At 39.9% G+C, this 21,541-nt stretch overlaps 1 protein-coding gene across 1 annotated transcript in view; it reads right to left on the bottom strand.

Annotated features, from left to right (window-relative positions):
• dpy19l1l (dpy-19-like 1, like (H. sapiens)) overlaps positions 1–21,541 on the bottom strand; it is a 196,285-nt gene that overhangs the window by 34,325 nt on the left and 140,419 nt on the right. The gene's annotated exons all lie outside the window — the stretch shown is intronic.

The following is a 21,541-nucleotide window of genomic DNA, read 5'->3' as shown; positions in this document are numbered from 1 at the left end:
GCAAAAACATACACTGTTAAGGCTGTGTTTTGCTGCTTTGTTTTTCCCTGTCCCCTTCCCTCTTGTGGGTGTGTCTGTGTTTCCCTTGTCTGTTTGTTGAGAGGTGGAGTGTAGTGGGAGGTCCAATCAGCAACCTGCAGTCATCACACCTGTTCCTGATCTGGTAATCAAGCCACCCACACTGCAGATAAAAGCCAGCTCATTCTACCAGATCGTCCATTACCTTGGTGTTTCCTTGGACCTTTCGCTTGTGAACTTACCTGCTAACCCTCGGCTCGATTCCTGCTCGACCTTCACCATTCGCCTGCCTTCCTAGATCCATTTGTGATCCATGCTGTTGGTCAGGACAAGAAGAGTGAAGCTGTATGTAGCTTTCCAGATGATTGCTACTACTGGGGGACAAACAAGAACGTGGAAGTGTGTGTGCACTCAGAGTAAAGCTGATATAAACTCAACATATAGGATGATTTGGTAATAAGTATGACCAGACCCAGTTATTAAATGTATAGAGAAATGTAATCTAGCACACCTCTCTTAATTAGGAAGCACTTTAGCTGCATGTGCCTGTTAAAGACCCCATGAAATGAACTCTTATTTTCTTGATTTGATGTTTGTCCTGTTGAAATAGGATGTTTGGGTGGGACATGGTGCAGGGAAGGATCCTTCACAAGCAGGACAGACCTAACTCTAACCCAGTAGAGTACCAATTTGGGAGAGAAACAGGTGGATGAGAGAGGATGTGTAAAGTTTTCAGAGGGTTTTATTGGTTGAAATGTTAATTTTCATCCACTAGTGCAGGACGCTGTCACCTTATAAGATGCCCTGTTTAACAGGAAGTAGAAGTTATGTGTAGTCATTTCATGGGGACTTTAAAAGGCAAGGCAAGGCAAGTTTATTTGTATAGCACAATTCAACACAAGGTAATTCAAAGTGCTTTACAGAGACATTAAAAGCAACAAGACACAATTTAAAACAATAAAAACAGTCAATAAAAAAGGGAAATAGAAATTGAGAATAGAACAGTCAGGATAAGAAACGAAGTAGAAAAATGTGAATTTCCTTCGGGATGAATAAAGTATCTATCTATCTATCTATCTATCTATCTAAATCAACAGTGTGTAGTTAAAAAGTACGGGCAACACAGCAGGCAAGTATTTAATCTAAGAGTACGCTTCAGTGAACAATAGTGTTTTTAGCCCTGATTTAAAGGAGCTGACAGTTTGAGCAGACCTCAGATCTACAGGAAGTTTGTTCCACAGGTGAGGAGCATTATAACTGAATGCTGCCTCACCTTGCTTGGTTCTTGTTCTTGGAACACACAACAAACCAGTTCCAGATGACCTAAGGGGTCTAGATGCTTCGTAGGGAACCAGTAGATCAAGCATGTATTTTGGTCCGAGACCATTCATGGCTTTGTAGACCAGCAGTAGGATTTTAAAATCTATCCTTTGACTCACAGGAAGCCAGTGTAGCGATTTAATGACCGGTGTAATATGGTCCAGTTTCCTGGTGTTTGTAAGGACTCTGGCGGCAGCGTTCTGAATCAGCTGCAGCTGTCTCATTGATTTTTTGTTAAGGCCTGTAAATATGTCATTGCAATAGTCCAACCTACTGAAAATGAATGCATGAATAAGTTTTTCCATGTCTTGTTTAGACAGAAACCCCTTAATTCTAGTAATGTTTTTCAGGTGGTAATAGGCAGATTTAGTAATAAACTTTAAATGGCTGTTGAAGTTCAGGTCTGAGTCAATAATAATACCAAGATTTCTGGCTTGATTCGTAGCTGTCAGTGACATAGAACCAAGGTGAGCGCTGATCTTTGCCCTTTCATTTTTGGGCCAAAAATTAATACCTCTGTCTTTTCTGGATTTAGCTGGAGAAAATTCTGGCACATCCAGTCATTGATTTGATGAATACAGTTACTCAATGAGAGTAAGGGACTGTAGTCATGTGATGACACTGAGATATAGAGTTGTGTGTCATCGGCATATGTATGATAGGAGATGTTGTGATGTTCTATAATCTGGGCTAGGGGTAGCATATAGATGTTGAATAGAAGTGGTCCGAGAATGGACCCTTGAGGAACCCCACATGTGATCGTAGTTCGCTCAGATTTATGGTTACCAACTGACACAAAAAAGTCCCTATCTTGTAAGTAAGATTTGAACCATTGTAGCACAGTGCCAGTGAGTCCCACCCACTTTTCCAGTCTGCTAAGTAGTATATTATGATCAACTGTATCAAATGCAGCACTGAGATCTAGGAATACCAGGACAGAGGATTTGCATGCATCATTATTCTGATGAATATCATTTAAGACTTTGATAAGTACAGTCTCAGTGCTGTGGTGTGGCCGAAATCCAGACTGAAATGTGTTAAAAAGATTGTTTTGCATCATAAAAGTATGGATTTGCTGGAAGACAACCCTTTCAATGATTTTCCCCAAAAATGGCAGATTTGATATTGGCCTATAGTTACTAATTGTTGTGGCGTCCAGATTTGATTTTTTTAGAAGTGGTTTTATTACTGCAGTTTTCAAGGCCTGGGGAAACTGGCCCACTTTAAGAGAAGTATTTATTATCTGCAGTACAGCCGGAGCTATGCAGTTAAAAATGGTTTTAAAAAAGTTTGAAGGCAGAATATCAAGGCAGCATCTTGTGGGCTTTAATTTTGAAACCGTTTCTGTTAGAGTTGTGTAATCAAGGAGGCTAAAATGTCCTAGGTGAACCGGAGGACAGGAAGGCACAAGTGTTATCATTTTGAGCTGGAACTGCACACTGCCTGTCTTATCTGCAATATTTTGTTTGTGAAGAAGGCTGCAAAGTCATTACATGACCTGTTGGACAGTAGTTCAGGAGGGACTGATGCTGTGGGGTTGGTCAGTCTGTCCACTACAGAAAAAAGTGTGCGGGCATTAATACTGTTTCTATTGATAATCTCTGAGAAATATGATTGCCATGCATTCTTCAGTTAGATAGATAGATAGATAGATACTGTAGATAGATAGATAGATAGATAGATTTATTTATGGATTAAGACGAATAAAACAGCAATCCATCGGATGACAAAAAAAGTACAAAACTTATTTCCAGCATGGTCCTTGGTGTTACATACAAGAAACAAAATAGACAAGAAACAGACAGAGTCAAGACAGAGGTCATACAAAAATAGGTGGGAACAGAAGACATCCCAATAAAACAAATAAACAAATAAAACAATTAAAAAGCGGAAAAACTATCTAGAATCAAGGCACATTCACCTTCTTCCATAAAAGCTGCTTGACCTGCCTTTTAAAAATTTCTCTAGATGTTAGGAGTCTTATAGCAGTGGGCAGACAATTCCATGCCATGATCCCAGTGTAGAAAAAAGAATTTTTAACTGCATTATTACACACTCTGGGGACAACACAGGAGCGGATACTGGCCCTCGTGTTATGACCATGGTGTGTGTGGACCATGGTAACACCAGAGCATAAGTATTTGGGAGCCTGCCCATTTACAATGCTAAACATATGGTTTCTGATTACAGTTGCGAAGACTCTCTTTATAAATGTCGTAATATACCTGGAGTTTGTTTTTTCGCCACCTGCGTTCAGCTTGTCGACATACTCTTTTGTGTTCTTTAACCAGTGTGGCGTTTCTCCAGGGTGCCTTTTTCCTTCCTGACATAACTTTGGTCTTAATTGGGGCAATAGAATCAATAACAGTCATAACACTGGAGCTAAAACTGTTCACAAGGTCATCAACTAGAGCTGAGGACAGGGTTGGTGATGGTGTAAAACCCTGGGTGAATAATGCACAGGTGTTATCATTTATGTAACGCTCTCTGATCACCTCTGCTTCACTTTTCATATTATTAGCAGGGGTGGTCATTTTGAACAAAACACAGTAATGGTCAGATAAAGCGACATCGTTCACCACAACCTCATAGATATTAAGACCTTTGGAAATAATTAGATCTAATATGTGACCTCTGTTATGTGTTGATTCTGTGACATGCTGAGAAAGCCCAAAGTTATCCAGGATATTTAACAGTTCCTTAGCACACCCATCTGTAAGGTTATCAACATGAATGTTAAAATCTCCCACTAAAACAACACAATCAAAATCCATGCACACAATAGACAGCAATTTTGCAAACTCATCAAAAAACCTTGCATTATATTTGGGGGGTCTGTAGATGGTCACTAAAATTGCTCGACAGGGGGATTTTAACTGAGTGGCAACATATTCAAAGGAATCAAATGACCATAAAACATTTGCTTAAACTGGAAGCTGTCCTTGAACAGAGGGGCAACTCCGCCTCCTCTCTTGTAGTCCAGCAGCTACGTGCAATATTTTGATGGAATCGTGCACTTCACGATACAAGCATGAAATTTGGCACACTGTTAGAGCATGCCCTTAGGATAATTTTTGGCTATAGGGCCATTGCAGATTTGTCCCGTGGTAACTGTGGCAACCATTTTTCAAAATGGTTGACACCTGCTGTGATTTTACCTGTAACTCAGCTTCTTTTCTTTTCTTTTCTTTTAAAGGCTTACAGTGCAGCAACAAAAAATGGCACAGACATGGGGTCAACATTTTTGGAAAGCTCTTGACCTCTACTATCATGCCCGATGGCAAACCAATAGGGGGCGCCACTGACTAGTGTCAAAACATGGAAAAAACATGATTTCACTATCTTAAGAAAAAAATAAATAAAATCTGACCAAACAGGCGTTCTTCCCACACCCAAAAACTATAATAAAAATTGAAAAATTAGTGATCACAACATCACATAATAGACATAACATATTAGAACTACAAAATCTATGGCGCAGGACACCTCTGTGTGTTGCAACTCCGCGCAGATTGTAGTTCTGGTACGCCTCTTCCGGGTTAGGGGAAAAGTTTTGAAATTAGGTTTAAAAAACATACATACGGTAGTTTTTCAACACCAAAACTATAACCTTAACATGTAGCCTATGTTTATATCACGAATAAAGATGTGTTATGAAAAATAAAAATATATATATAAATCGTTAGTGCTATTTTGACATGTTTCCGCATTTTTTCCACCTGCTCTGTTTCGCTGACTGAAAGGGTTGTGTTCAATGGCGTAACATATCAGCATATTATCAACTTTCATGCACTTTATTACACTTTATTGACTTTATTGATGAAAGTATAATCAGACACGTCGCTGATAAACACTAGGATTATGGGTAATGTAGTGCTTCTCCGTGATATGACATCGCAAATAAAACGTGTTTTCTTAAAATAAAGTTGATATTATACGGGACTTGTGGACTCGGATGAAGCACATGCCATCGTTACACATCCTCATAGCTCGTGGTAAGTCTGCCTTGGATGGTTACAACGTTATGGCTAATAATCAGACCTTTTTCCGGAATATCGATTAAATTTGCACTTCCGGGATCTATGAACCACCACCCACAGCGTGACGTCACGGAATCTCGCCGACTTCCAGTGAACACCGTTTGTGTGGTGACCACACAGAATTAAAACCATAGAAATCGATTAAAACAGGTTACATGCGAGGAGCACGCAATGCGTTATTAGGAGGTCATGCTCATTTCACGGATTTCTGTGAGAGCAGGTTAACCCCACGACTCCCTCCCCAGATTTCCATGGTGACAGTCAGTGAGGACAATACTTCCGAGCAGAAGCTACATCAGCGACAGTGGTAGCAGTGTCCATAGCAACAGCCATAGCAACGATAGAAACCTGAAAGAATCTTGGTAATAACTAACAAAGTAAACATTATATACACTAACTGAACGAAGATTTTGGAAATAAAGTGCACATTTCCCGCTAGAAATGTTATCAAAACGCATTTGAATGCATAAGCTCTCTTAAAATATTGCATTTTCCACTGAGAATAAAAGGAATGTCCGCCATTTTTCTTAAGGCTCTCGTTTCTGGGCTCGCGCAGGCGCGCTGATCGCTCGTGCTGCTGGAAATTCGTAGGAATATGCACGTAAATTTGTGCATTATTTTTCGTAGGAATTTGTACGAATGTTGAATGAGAACAGCCTGCTGAGTGTAATAAGTAGATAAATGATATACAATGTACAAACCTTTTACATGCTCTTGTTGCTCTCATCAAGTACTTGAATAAAATGAGTCAATTGGATCATTTATGGTCTAATTTCATAATAATAATAAACGTTTTGCATGTGTCCCTGGATTTGCTGTCCACCCCGTCATTAGGTGGTTACTGCCACTATAAGAAACCACCTGCTGTAATCAGTGACATCACTACCACTGCTTTGTCTTTTACAAATGGAGTGAAGAATAGCTCCTGCAGAGAGAGTACATATCAGCATTTATATTTTGACATTTTCATCATTTTATGATTGAACTTGAATGTGTTCAATCTTAATGTGTCCACCCTGTCATTGCAAAATATGAATCTATATAAATGCTTTTCAGAAATTCAAAATATGTTTGTTAAAGTATACACAGTCACCTTCCTAACTGATACATGTTGCTAGCTAATGGCCCAACATGTGCTCATTAAATGCAAACTTCAGCCAGAAACGTCCACCCTGTCATTGTCCACCCCGTCATCAAGTCTAGTTTTATAACAGTTTTATAAGTTTTTCAGTGTGTTTTTGTGGTAGGCCTACATTTAGGGACCAACATGTTTTTGTTTTGTTTATATTAATCTTGTTTTTTCGTCTAGTTGAAGGTTTTATTTATTTATTTTTGCTGTCGTTGAGTGTCATTTCCAAATGTAGCCTACCTGTGCACAATTCAAAATACAGTAGGTGAAAAAAGTCATGTTTGACAAAAAACATTTGTTGACAAAACCATAACATTGTTTCCTTTAAATATATATGAGGCACTTCACTATTGTCCACCCTGTCATGGTAAGGTCCACCCCGTCGTGTTCATGTTTTACGTGAATAAATTATTATTTTCACAAGTTATCAAAACCTTTTGTGTGATTTTGCTCTGAAGAGATTAGGGCCAAACAGTATTATTTCAAAGTCTGACCAGATACCTTTATTTATAGAGTTTATTCAGAAAAGAAAGTACAACTTTCACAGATTTTACATATACAAACATATTTTTCCATAATTTCTGTATTTTTGAGAGATGTTTTCCAGAAACTAAAATATATTCCTGAACGAGGGACCAAATACCTTTCTGAAAATGTACATTTTGTAATCAATATATGATTAGAACATATTTACTCTATTTAGAAATTGTCCCATGAGAGGGTGGACACATTTTGCAATTCGCTTGCACTTTCTATGCTTGCAGTCAATTTATAAAAGGTGCAGGAGCTTGACCAACATGCATTTCTAACAGCTTAAGGTCTACTTCATACAATGGATATGGAGTTCAGTGGAAAATCGCATCTTTTTTTGTGTGACATTGGGAAGTCTCAATGGCACTCTATACTGATATTGACTCATCTACGTATTAATTATAACAAAGCTGAGCTGTTCTCCATCCTGGCAACTTGTGTTACATGTCGCAACCTCCTCCACTGTGGTTGCAAAAAGGGATGTTGTGGAAGATGTAAATGTGCCGAGGCAGCACTTCAGTGCACTGCCCTTTGCTACTGTGGTGGACTGTGTCATCATACGTAACTTTGTGTTGTCACACTTTCTTTCCTCTTTGGCTTTATTAAAAATGCCTTTAGGCTAAATGGTATCCTGTCTGTACTGCTGTATAACTCCACTTTGGTCATTGCCATAACACACATGCATTTCATGGCATATCTGTCAACATCTTAGAAAACATGTACAGTATACTCTATACCGAAATACATATTTTGATGGTTTTTACTATTATTTAATTAACTGAATGCTGCAAATATGTAGTTAGGTAGTTGCTAGCATGTTGTAAATAGTACCACTGTATTCCTCATCCTTGAAAATGTAGGATTAGCCACCAGGATCAAGATCCTAGGTGGCCTAGAAGCTGAGTTACAGGTAAAATCACAGCAGGTGGCAGCCATTTTGAAAAATGGTTGCCACGGTTATCACAGGACAAATCTGCGATGGCCCTATAGCCAAAAATGAACCTTAGGGCATGCTCTAACAGTGTGCCATATTTCATGCTTGTATCATGAAGTGCACGATTTTTCGCATAGCCGCCGGACTATTGTGTATTCTCGCTTCACTAAAGAAACTAAAATTTGGAGGGGTTGTCTCAATCAGGACTGCTGCACTATTTTCCTGACCTAGCCACGTTTCAGTTAAAAACATAAAATCAAGTTTGTGCTTGTTAATAAGATCATTGATTATGAAGGATTTACTAGCCAGAGACCTGATATTTAAAAGTGCTAATTTTGAAACATTATCTGGCATAAGTTTAGAGACAGACTGTGACTGACATGAGATACATATCAGATTTGATGGGTTGGCCGTCCTTGATTTTCTGCAATTGTTTTTATTTTTGCCATGCCACCGGCTGTGTGAAATTGCCGGCATAAGGGGGAAAGCGGCATGGTGACTGTCCTATCTCTTCTTTTCTTGACATTCTTGCTGGGACAAAGACAATCTCTGCAGGCTTTGTGTAATGTGGAGGACAGAGTCACAGGCTGTGACGTCATCATCATGGGAGGCGGTTGTTGTTGTGGGAGCAGTAACTGTCTCTCTGTCTGCTCCCTGTGTGCTGACCTTCCTGCTTATCAGTGCATATATGTTCTGATAAGATGACTCGATGGTGTGGCATATGTTGGACCCAAGATGTCTGGAGCCAAGGCTGTTTGGGTGAATCCCGTCTGGCATGAAGCGGCTTTTTATGTTCCAAAAAATATTAAAATTGTCAATAAATCCAACCTGTTGCTCAAGACAGGCTGATGACAGCCATGTGCTTAAGCCAAGGAGTCTGCTGAAGGACTCGCAACCTCTGCCGAGTGTTGGGATAGGTCCAGAGATGAAGGACACTCCTGAGCGAAGTTTTTTAAGTGTTTCCAATAAAAACAAAAAGTCTTTCTTTAGGGTCTCAGACCCGGATTTATTCTTGAGGATGTCAAATGAGCCAGCATGAATAACAATCTTCTTAATATGTGGCCGTGTAGACATGATGTCAGGTAGCATAGCTGCCACCTCTCTGACTGATGTGTTTTTCACAGTTAGATTTTCAGTCTTGGCCATTTCCACCTGCCTCGTTATAAAATCCCCAATCAGAATAGCGTCTATCCTCTTAGGTTTGTTTTTGGCAGAATGCTCTCTGTCTCTCGGCCTGGCACTGGCTTGTGACCCACTAACTTTGTTATTGTTCAGTTTCATAGTCTCACCTTTATGAGTTAAGTGACTCTTTTTCCTCTGTCGCCGCTCTGTTTCCGTGGTGTGTGTGTGGGGGGACACAGAGCCGTCTGTGTGGTGGGCCTGCCGGCTGTCAGCCAGGAGGGGGGCTGCCGGCAGAGGAAGACTCCCGGACTGGGGAGATGTGGGATGGGCTGCATCATCCTTGAGCTCATCGAAGTCCAGCGCTTCGACCCGTGATGACAGAGGCTCAAATGTGTTGGAAAGGCTGAGGTGGGATGAGAGACCGAGTGAAGTCCTTTTTTGCCCCTTAACACCACCTCCGACCATTGCAGCTTACGACGGGGCGTTGAGCTGCTGGGCTGCAGAAGAGAAGAGGCAGGATCCCAGGCTATTGTGTCCTGAAGAGCAGCTTTTAACGAGGAGATCTGTAGAGACTGCTCGTGAGCCACGTCCAGGGTGTGTCAGCAGCTCAGATTGGGACTTGAGTTCCGCTGACAGCCTTCGGATGTCTTCTCTGAGGTTGGCAATAATCCTGTCTTTCCTAACGAGTTGGTTTTCATCTGGGGGGCTGGATGTAGCTATCTGCTTAGCAAACCAAGATAAGTTGCTACAGGCAGTCTGACTGTGACCGAGTAAAGTGGCAAAAATCACTCTTCAATGGCGACTAGAAACTGGCCAAACTAGAACGGCGCAAGTAAAAATAAATAAAAGCCCCACAGAAAGTTATGTGGCGATAGAAAATGATTAAAAGCATAAATAAAGTAAGTAAAGGAAAGAAAAGCAGAGAGCAAAGAGCGGAGCATCTGCACTCCTCTGCACTCCAAGGACAGGAGGCCCAAAAGGGCCCAAAGTACTCTTGGCAAAGTACTCTTGCCCCCCCCGCCGTCATTCTGCTTGTCATTGTCATCCCCTTTATCTTTATCCTGGCTGCTGCAGCTTCCCTTGTAGGTGGTCATCGTCCTGTGTGTGTGTCTGCTGCCTCCCTCTCAAGATTTCTTCCATTTTTCCCTGTTCAGCTGGGTTTGTTGGGAGTTTTTTCTTGCACATAGCAGGCAAAAAGAAAAAAAGAAAAAAACTAAGGGGTGTCATCCTGATGAGAATATTGAGAATAAACAGTGATATTGTGCTTTAAATAAATGCACTTGAACTTGAACTTGAAAATGGTATTTTTCAGATAAACAAGTCTGAGCTTGTTTGAGCTGTGTTCTTAGTGCTTCCTTCTGCAGAGAGGCCGACCCCAACCACTAAGGAGACAGGAAATGTGTTACAAACTATGTCTGAAAACCTCTTTCCCAAGCAAAATGTTAGATCATCCGTCTATAACCTTTGGCACCTTTAGTCACAGAGGAACCCTGTTGAGAGTACCTCTCCATGCACCCCCCTCTCCAAAGCTCAAACCTCAGCAGCCTCCTTTTTTCTCTTCACAACAATTTCTGAAAAAAGGACACTTCCATGTGTGTTGAATGTTCTGGGGTGCACACATTCCTACAGACCTCTGATGGCCTCTGATGCCCGTTTCATATCATGATATCAGTCTCATGTTCAAAAGTGATAAATTGACACGTGAGAAAACACTGGTCTGTTGACATGGTTTTGAACTTTTCACAGAGGGTTTTCTTGCAATTTGGGGAAATTCACAACTTTCAGTGTCATGTTCATGATTCATTATTGCAATTACAAAGAAAGAGGAAGTGTGAGTTCACTGGAATCAGATATAGGTGACAATGTTTAACAGCACTTCGGAGAATAAACATATTATGAAAGTTGCTGGCAAGAGGGGCCACAGTGCAACCAGATAAAACTTTCCATTTCATTATGACCTCTTCAAACAGAATGTGAATGTCCTTGAGCCACATTTTAAAACACTCTATCACACTCCAACATAGAAAAACAACAATAATGCCTGTTCATCATTACTGTGTTGACCTAAGATTAAGAACGATGCAAGGTGTGGTAACTGCTGTTAATGATCTGTTTGAACAGATCATTATGATCTGTTCAAACAGAAGGTCTTAAAATGCACCCAGTCATCCTTCCTGAGTTTGTTTTTAAACTTCTCTGCCCACTGCCAAACTTCTTTTTAAACTTTTTTTGTTTGTTTGTTTGTTTGTTTGTTTTCTTATGATTTAGTTACATCTTTTATATATATAAAAAAAAGTACTCAGATGTAACAATAACATGTTAGGAAATAAAAATAATCTACACAAAAATAGCACAAAAATAATGTAAAGAGTAAAAGTAAATTAAAAAGAAAAAGGGAATGAGAGGCAAGAGAGAGAGAGAGAGAAAGTAATAAAAGCAGGTCAATGTCACATCCATGGAAAGGTGAGATGTGTTTCAACACAGTTAGCTACATGGAAGAAGGGGTTAGTGATAATGGCACTCCCAGAGAATAAACTTAATATGAAATCTGCTGTTGTTGTTGTTGGTAGGAGCAGCCGCTTTAAAACCGGATACACACCTTCACTTTCGTTATATGTTTATCTTTACTGTGTTGACCCAGGAGATTAAGAATGATCATTAAGAATGAGGCAGTCAAACAGGCAATGAAACTAAACAAATAAAGGTGAAATGAACAGGGCAAAAAGTGACAAATAGCATTGTTGAGTCCACTCTGTCACACACGCACACACACATACACAGATCCACATACAGTGCACTCAAAGTATTCAGACCCCCTACACTTTTTTTCACTTTTATGTTGCAGCCTGATGCTTCATTTTTTCTCACACTAATCTACACTCAGTACCCCATAATGACAAAGTGAAAACAGAATTTTAAAAAGTTTTGTAAATGTATTAAAAAGGAAAACCTGAAATATCACAGTATTCAGACCCTTTGCAACAACACTTGAAATTTAGCTCAGGTGCCTCCCATTTCTCTTGATGCTTGCTGAGATGATTCTATACCTTGATTAGAGTCCACCTGTGGTAAATTAAATTGGTTGGACATGATTTGGAAAGGCACACAGCTCTCTATAATGCATATCAGAGCAAAAACCAAACCAGGAGGTCAAAGGAGCTGCCTGCAGAGCTCAGAGACATTGGCATTCACTAGTGACACTAGTAAATATTTTAGGCATCACTAGTGACACTAGTGAGCATTTTTGGCATTCACTAGTGACACTAGTAAATATTTTTGGCCTCACTAGTGTCACTAGTAGCACTCACTAGTGTCACTAGTGAGTGCAAAAAAGTTAACTAGTGGGATATCTGAATATATGCTCAAACGGCTTGCCATACAAGCCAGTAATTTCGCCTTGGATGGCAACATAGGCAGAACCGCCACTGCTTCCGCCTCCTCTCCTCTCCTCTCCTCTCCTCTCCTCTCCTCTGCTTCCGCCTCCTCTCCTTTCCTCTCCTCTCCTCCACATTCAGACACACACGCGAGTCACGACACCCCCTCCTCAACATGCTGCCTGTTGACAACGGACTGGGACAGTTGGGGCGGGTGTTAATCAAAACAAACCAATCACGTCTTGATCTCTTCTGGCCTGGCCTGTCTTTCTGACTTAAAAAAAAAAAAAAAAAAAAAAAAAAAAGCTGATTGGCCTGGCCGGCGACCTGTCTAAAAAAAAAAAAAAAAAAAAAAAAAAAAAAAAAAAACACGCGCAGGCCACCAGGCCAGTGACAGGCTGGCGCTGCGGGAAATCTCCCGGTTCTCCTGATGTACAGTCCGGGCCTGATCATGGGAGAAGGGCCTTAGTAAGAAAGGTTACCAAGAAACCAATGGTCATCAGGACTGCATTCTGCAGTTACGTTTCCAGAATTACAGATTTGAACCACCACTTATCAACTGAAATAATGAATCTGAACTTATATTTAACTAATTTAATTTTAATTTAAAACTGCCCATCCACAACGCTGCGCCAGCAGTCTGAGCCACTTCATCTGTGAGACAGACTCAAGTAACCCAGCTCTCAGCAATAACAGTGCATGTTCTTGCACTGTACACTCTTTTGTTGTTACTATTCATGTGTGTTGCTATGGAGCCGCCTGAAATGAAGCTGTGCCACCTGGCTCACGATGTGTAATAACATGTGAACTAGTGAACATGTAAACGCATGTTTCAATTGACCTGAAAGTAAGAAGATAGTGATATCTTTTAATATTTGTGTAAACTAGCCCTTTAAATCTTAGAAATCTTCATGGACTTTTTCCTCTCTCTGTCTCGCAGAGATGGTACTGTTCCTGAGGTTCCATTGGGCGATTCTTTCACTCTGGATTTTACCAGCAAAGTGGAGGGACGCTATGTGACTGTGAAAATGGAGGGTCATAACAAGATCCTTTCACTCTGCTAAGTGGAAGTCTATGGGTATCCTGCTGCGAATGGTGAGAGTTTGAGTTGTGACATGTTTTAAAATGTGATTAGTGTTGATTTTCCTCCAGTCAATGGATATACAAGTCATAAGACAAAGTTTTGTGTCTAAATGGAATCTACGCACAAACCACAATAATACTAAAGAAACATAATGATTTATAGGAGACATGAACTGGGATAAATTGAACAAAAAAGTTGCATCTCCTATTTATGAGAAATCAGAAGTTAGTGGGATTGTGGATTTTTAATACATATGGTGAGTTTTATAAAACCCACAGATTGTCATGATTTTGATCTGTTGATTTTTGTCACCATGTCCTTTGTGCAGGAGAGAATTTGGCACTCCGAGGACGAGCAACGCAGTCGTCAGTATATCCACTTGGAATCCCAATTAATGCCATAGATGGGAATCGTGACACCGACTATGGCCAAGGTTCATGCAGTCATACACAAGACAACTTCAGCCCCTGGTGGCGACTGGACCTGCTCAAAACCTATAAGGTGGATTCTGTCAGCATCACTAAAAGAGATCTTGTACCAGAATGAATCAATGGAGTTGAGATCCGCATTGGAAATTCCCTCAACAACAATCCTAGGTAGTTTATCAGGAATACTGAAAACTGTTACTGGACAATCTTGGCATTCATTTTCAACACAACTCTGTGTCTAGTTTTGAACAACACAAATTTGTGCTACTTCTAAACACAACATGTTCTTATAAAAGCGTGTACAATCATGTGCAAACACATCTGAAACACGTATGGACCAGTGCCTTACTCAAAGGCACCTCAGTTGTTGAGGGAGGGAAGAGCATTTCTCCTTCGCTTCGTTTTTCTTTCCCTGATCACAAGACCATTTCTCTGTCCTTTAAACAACTATTTAAAAATATTTGTACTTTTTAAAACAGTAACATTGTTAACTTCTACATAAACATCATAAAATATAATCCAAAAACATCTATAGCATCATGTAAGAGAATAAAACCAAGGTTTACCCACAACATGTTCAGTAATGTTGCGTTCAGAAGTGGCACAAACACAAACATATCAGTCACATGATTGAATGTACTGAAACTGAAACGTCTATTTATGTGTCCATTTGTTCACCTGAACTGTTGGTAACAAAATGATTTCTGCTTCTCCTGTTAGGTGTGCTGTGGTCTCGCACATCATTGGAGGTGGTACCGAAACCTTCCAGTGTGATGGGATGGAGGGGCGCTACGTCAACCTTATCATTCCAGGAAGAAAAGAGTTGCTGACCCTGTGTGAGGTGGAGGTGTACGGCCACAGTCTGTTCTAGGTCTGAGGAGGCAGAGAAATTCAACATGTGCTTATGTGTGGTTGGGGGGGGTTGGAAAGAGCTGCAAAAAAAAAAAAAAGTTTTGAAGAGAATGAACAAGCTACTTTAGGGGTGTCGGGGGACCATAAGTATTGGACAGTGACACAATAATTATAATTTTGCCCTTGTACACCACCACAGTCTATTTGAAATGAAGTAATCAAGATGTGACTGAAGTGCAGACTTTCAGGTTTAATTTAAGGGGCTGCACAAAAATATGGCATTAACTGTTAAGGAAATACAGCCAGTTTCATACATTGTCATCTCATTTTCAGAGGCTCAAAAGTAATTGGAAAATTGACTAAAAAACACTTTCATGGGCAGTTGGGACTTTTTTCCCTTGTTATTCAATGACAAATGAAGAAAAGAAAAGGTCTGGAGTTCAAATCTACAGTCAAGAGATGTTGGTTAAGAAAATAAACACTGAGGGTATACAGTAAGGTGCAAATCTCTGGTGTCACTCAAGAACATTAAGGCCAGATTAGAATTGGCAAAAAAAAAAAAAAAAAAAAAAAAAAAAAAAACATCTGAAAAAGCCTGCCAGATTCTGGAAGAAGGTTCTTTGGACAGATGAAACCAAGATTAATTTCTACCAGAATGATGTGAGGAGTAAAGTGTGGAGAATGAAAGGAACATCTTATGAACCAAAGCAGAGCACATCATCAGTCCAGCATGGTGGAGGCAGTGTTATGGCATGGGCATGTATGGCTGCCAATGGAACTGGGTCACTAGTGTTTATTGATGATGTGACTGCTGATGGAAGTAGCAGGATGAATTCTGATGTTTATAGGGCTATACTATCTGCTCAGATTCAGCCAAATGCCACAAAACTGATAGGACGGCACTTCATAGTGCAGATGGACACTGACCAAAAACATACTGCGAAAGCAACCCAAGAGTTGCTGAGAGAAAACAAGTGGAATATTCTTCAATGGCCAAGTCAGTCCCTAGACCTCAACCCAGCTGAGCTGCTTTTCACCTGCTGAAGACCAAACTGAGGGCCGGAAGACCCACAAACAAGCAGCAGCTGAAGGCAGCTGCAGTAAAGGCTTGGCAGAGCATCTCAAGGGAGGAAACTCAGAATTTGGTGATGTTGTCCATGGGTTCCAGACTTCAGAGTTTTGTAATTTGATTGAAAACTGGCATAGTCCACAGCAGTGCCATACTGTAATCACAACAGTGCCCCCAATGTAGTGAGCTGTACAGGCGCATGATATACTTGAGGGAGATATGGCATTGTTGGAGTATTATGAATGTTGCTGAATAAGCCTAAATTCATACCTTTTTCCCTAGACGCCATTCAGTTACTTTATTACTGTTTCTGAGTCTGATTCTGATACAGGAATGCTAAAGACTTGAAGTCTCTGGGAGTCATTAGCCTAGCTCCATCAAAGTGAATAAATAAACCTTGTGGCAACTCACAAGCTGTCTTAATTATGCAGTGTATCATGTGGATGTGAAATACATGTCTTTGGATTTAAAAAAAAAAAAGACAAAAAAAAAAAAAAATGAGGTGGCACTACAGCAAGCCTCTAACTTTCAAAACTTTGAAAATTCATAACAAATCAACCATATGTGCGACAGCTTTGCAGCTTTCACCAAAATGTAGCCCCAATACTGAAGAAATGTTTGTGCATTTAAACCTATTGCAAATTATGAAATCCTTCACTCTGTTTTTTTTTTCAAAAACTGTAAAACTTATTAAACCCATCTCCTCCCAAATGTCACCAAACTTGCTACAGAGCATCTTCAGACGGTCCTACACAAATGATCTACACAGATTTTTGCTTTATCAAAAATTGAGCCTACAGCGCATTAAAATGTTTGACTGTAAACGGTATTGTAAACAAACACTTGCAAATTCTTGGAAAATAAATCTTCAATGTTCATGAAAAAATTGACAAAATTTTGGAGTCATGGTAGATGATGTGTGGCAAATTTCAGAACTGTATCTCAAAAACTCAATTTTTGACAGCATTTTGAATTTTGCTCTCGTGAACAATTGGAGTCAATGCAAGAATGGCATTTTTAAACATCAGTTTATCACTTATGGAGTAAATCAATCATTGTTAAAAACAAAAGATCAGCATCTCCATGCTGTCTAGATGCAATGTGTGTATTTTCAGATTTTTGTCTTAATAACTGAATTTTTGACAGTTGTTTAAAATCTGCCTTTCCATGCATGGATGGCTGTGGTCCTGCATGTCAGTGATTGACTCAGTCAGTTTGTGAAGCTACATTTGATGTTTTAGCTCAGTGAGATAGAGGCCAGTCATCGGTGTCGAAGATTGCGAGTTCAAGCCTCAGCTTGTGCAACATTCCCATGTGCCAAAACTCACCAAACTTTGCACAAAGGTCCAATCCCATGCCAGATTTCCTCAGCTGCAAACACGAGCCAATAGGCCTGATGGTGGCACTACAGCAAGCCTCTAAATTTCAGAACTTTGAAAGTTCATAACATATCAACCATATGTGCTACAGCTTTGCAACTTTCATCAAAATGAAGCCCCAATACCTAAGGAACCTTTGTACACTTTACACTTAAACATCAGTTTTTCACTTATGGAGCAAATCAGTCATTGTTAAAAACAAATGACCAACATCTCCATGCTGTCTACATGCAATATGTGTATTTTCAGAATTTTTTTTTTTTTTTTACAGTGGTTTGAAATCTGCCTTTCCATGCATAGGTGGCTGCTATCATTTGACTGGCTTAGTCAATTTGTGAAGCCTCACATGAATTGACACTTGCCAATTAGCTCAGTGAGACAGAGCATTATCCTTTATGCAAGAAACTGTCAGTTCAAGCCTTGACTGGTGCAAAATGCACCTTACAATGCCACCTCTCTTTTCATCTTCCTATTCTCCACTTGTTGCTCCGAAATGCCTAAAACTGCCCAGCACCGACCATTGCTGCGCAGTGATGGCAGGTGTGTGGTAGCCTTGACAGTACAATTGGGCAAGGAGACACACAGCAAGAGCTAGAGATTGAGAAGTGGTGGATTGCTCTGAGTTCTCAACTGGGTGAGAAAAATATCTCTTGAATGCTAATGATAATACTACAATTATGTAAATCCTTCTTACAACGTGTATATTAAATTGTGTACTAAAAGTTGTAATCATATAATTTTTATTCTGGTAAATAAACTGTTCTTATGAGTTAACTAAAGTAAACAGACAACACCCTGGTCCAAGAAAATTTGCTGAAATCCACCAACTTTCCTTATCTTAATAAAAAAAAAATGTGCAAAGTCTACTTCATAATTTGGGAACATGGTGATGCCCAACTGTAATCTGCATGATCTGGTGTGTGTGAGTGTGTGTGTGTGTGTGTGCGTGTGTGTGTGTGTGTGTGTGAGAGAGAGAGAGAGAGAGAGGTATAAAAAGAGCTGCAAACAGGCAGTTCTGAAGCGCATCGGCGAGCTGCTTGAAGAGGGCGCATCAAGACTCACCATCTTTGGGAGCATTTTTACTTCATCTCTCCTTAAATCCTTTTTGACCAGAGAGAAGGTGGGAAACATTTTTCTTTCTCTCCTCAAATTATTCTTTAAGTGTCTTTTGATTCAACTCTGCTGATCCACAGCCTGAGCAATAAAAGACATTTTAGTTAAAGTTATTTCCATTTTTTTTTTTTTTTTTTTTGGCTTCCTTTGGGAATCATTTTATTACCTCTTTTGAAATGAAACTGTAAGGAGAAGCCATGTGTTGTTGATAAGTTTCACACAGTAATGATGACAAATCTACTAATGTCCCTTTCTCAACCAGAAAGATGAAACACACCATAATTATCCTCCTGCTACTTCTCCTGGGCACCCGCACGGTTACCACCGCTTCAAGTAAATATGATCTTGTGATATTCATGTTGTCTTTGCCATAAAATGATAGATAAGTAGATATGATAGATGACAGATAACTTTATTGTCATTCAAGCACACATGCATAAAAAACAGTGCACTGGAACGAAATATCGTTGCATTCGGCTCTCAGAAACAGTTAAAAAAAATACAATCATCAGTTTTATAAAACTCACAGATTGTCATGATTTTGATCTGTTGATTTTTGTCACCATGTCCTTTGTGCAGGAGAGAATTTGGCACTCCGAGGACGAGCAACGCAGTCGTCAGTGTATCCAGCTGGAATTGCAATTAATGCCATAGATGGGAATCGTGCCAGCAACTGGTACCAAGGCTCCTGCAGTAGCACGCAAGACAACTTCAGCCCCTGGTGGCGAGTGGACCTGCTCAAAACCTATGAGGTGGATTCTGTCAGCATCACTAACATAGATGTTGACCCACAAAAAATCAATGGAGTTGAGATCCGCATTGGAAATTCCCTCGACAACAATGGCAACAACAATCCCAGGTAGTTTATCAGGAATACTGAAAACTGTTACTGGACAATCTTGGCATTCATTTTCAACACAACTCTGTGTCTAGTTTTGAACAACACACCTTTGTGCTACTTCACAAGACAACATGTTCTTATAAAAGCGTGTACAATCATGTGCAAACACATCTGAAACGCGTATGGACCAGTGCCTTACTCAAAGGCACCTCAGTTGTTGAGGGAGGGAAGAGCATTTCTCCTTCGCTTCACTTTTCTTTCCCTGATCACAAGACCATTTCTCTGTCCTTTAAACAACTATTTAAAAATATTTGTACTTTTTAAAACAGTAACACTGTTAACTTCTACATAAACATCATAAAATATGAATTCAAAAACGTCTATAGCATCATGTAAGAGAATAAAACCAAGGTTTACCCACAACATGTTCAGTAATGTGTTCAGAAGTGGCACAAACACAAACATATCAGTCACATGATTGAATGTGTTGGAACTGAAACATCCTTTTCTGTGTCCATTTGTTCACCTGAACTGTTGGTAACAAAAATATTTCTGCTTCTCCTGGTAGGTGTGCTGTGGTCTCGCACATCGTTGGAGGTGGTACCGAAACCTTCCAGTGTAATGGGATGGTGGGGCGCTACGTCAACCTTGTCGTTCCAGGAAGAAAAGAGTACCTGACCCTGTGTGAGGTGGAGGTGTACGGCCGCAGCCTGGACTAGGTCTGAGGAGGCCGAGAAATTCAACACACTCCCTTTTTACACTGAGTGATGCTCTCATGCAGGCTCTCACTGATTGCAGTTATTGATTAAGCCTCACTTTCTAGATTGTCAATATGAAAATCAATCATGATGGTAATGATGCCAGGGACAAATATTGCCGCAACAGAGCTGCCTGACTTCTGTGATTCTACTGACCATGATGTATCATCATAGAGCTGATGGGTGTTGCAGCATTGGAAAATAAGTGGTACTTATTGTGCAAAATATTTTGGAAGTAAAGGTTAAAGTTGGGTTGAGCACATTGTTTAGCTCTGTCTCAGTTTTCCAGACTTTTCTAGTGAAAGCTGGATTGGAGGTTGATCTTGTTGGTCTAGAGCTGCTCTGTATGCAGATATAATGTCACTGGGCTGCTTGTGATTTGTCTGGTCTGTGCTTTATGGTCGAATGCTGTTGCTTCGTTGCTTTTGATTCAGTCTGAGATGACTGTTTTCTATATTGAACACAGCATTGTTACGACACTCTCTGCTGCTGGATAATCATAATCATAATCAAATAATCATATTCGCTGAAATAAATTTTCTTCAAAATGAATGCCACATGTTGTCCTTTTCATTTTATCTTTACTTTTATTTATTTATTTAGTCATTCATTCATTCATTTATTCATTCATTCATAAGATTAGTTGAATGAGGATTGTAAAGGAGGATGTAAATTTATATAGCAAATGGCTTTATAGGGTTAATGTGACATTTGAGTGGGAAAAAGATGATTCCCACAAGGTCTGTGATTCCCAGAGGGTGGGGTGGTAGTTTTATTTAAAGGGCTTTTGGTCATTAATAAGACACAATGTACATATTTTTCAATATATATTTTTTTAATTTCATTTTATTTTAGAATAGAGTAAAAAGGCCCTTATATTTAGAGTGCTGTATAATCTACACCTACAGCACTTCGCAGACAGCACTTGCCTCGCACCTGCCTTGTCTGTGTGTGTTTGCCTTGAGGCTGCTGTTTTGGTAAGAATGAGGGGAGCAGTTTGTCTTTGCCAGGAGCTTCATCAGTAAATCTTTCAGAAAACCACTGTTGCAGGTGTACTTAGAGCTGCAGCCCTTATTAAAAAATAAGAATAGAACGTATGTTAAATGTTGAAAGAAGGCGACTTGATGAAAACTCCTCTCGTCTTCAGTTCATCGCACCATTGCAGTCAGCAGAGCGGCAAAGGAACCGTAACTCACCATGCATAACAAGAGCAAATGCACACTGTCACTTTGCCCTCACCATATTTGGATGAGACCCATGCACAGTACACTACTCTAGTAATTATTAATAAATAATAACAATGAAATAGCAAATAGCAGCAATATATATATATGATGCAATATCAGGACCGATTAACCGCGACACATTTCCAGAAACAGGTCTGCACAGTGTGCCACTAGTTTGATTTCTACAGCTAAAACTGGGTGTTTGGATAAAAACAAAGGAGGCAAAAACATACACTGTTAAGGCTGTGTTTTGCTGCTTTGTTTTTCCCTGTCCCCTTCCCTCTTGTGGGTGTGTCTGTGTTTCCCTTGTCTGTTTGTTGAGA

Source organism: Myripristis murdjan, chromosome 16 (genome assembly GCF_902150065.1).
Source record: "Myripristis murdjan chromosome 16, fMyrMur1.1, whole genome shotgun sequence".
NCBI lineage: Eukaryota > Metazoa > Chordata > Actinopteri > Holocentriformes > Holocentridae > Myripristis > Myripristis murdjan.
This window is presented reverse-complemented; position numbering and strand designations above follow the sequence as displayed.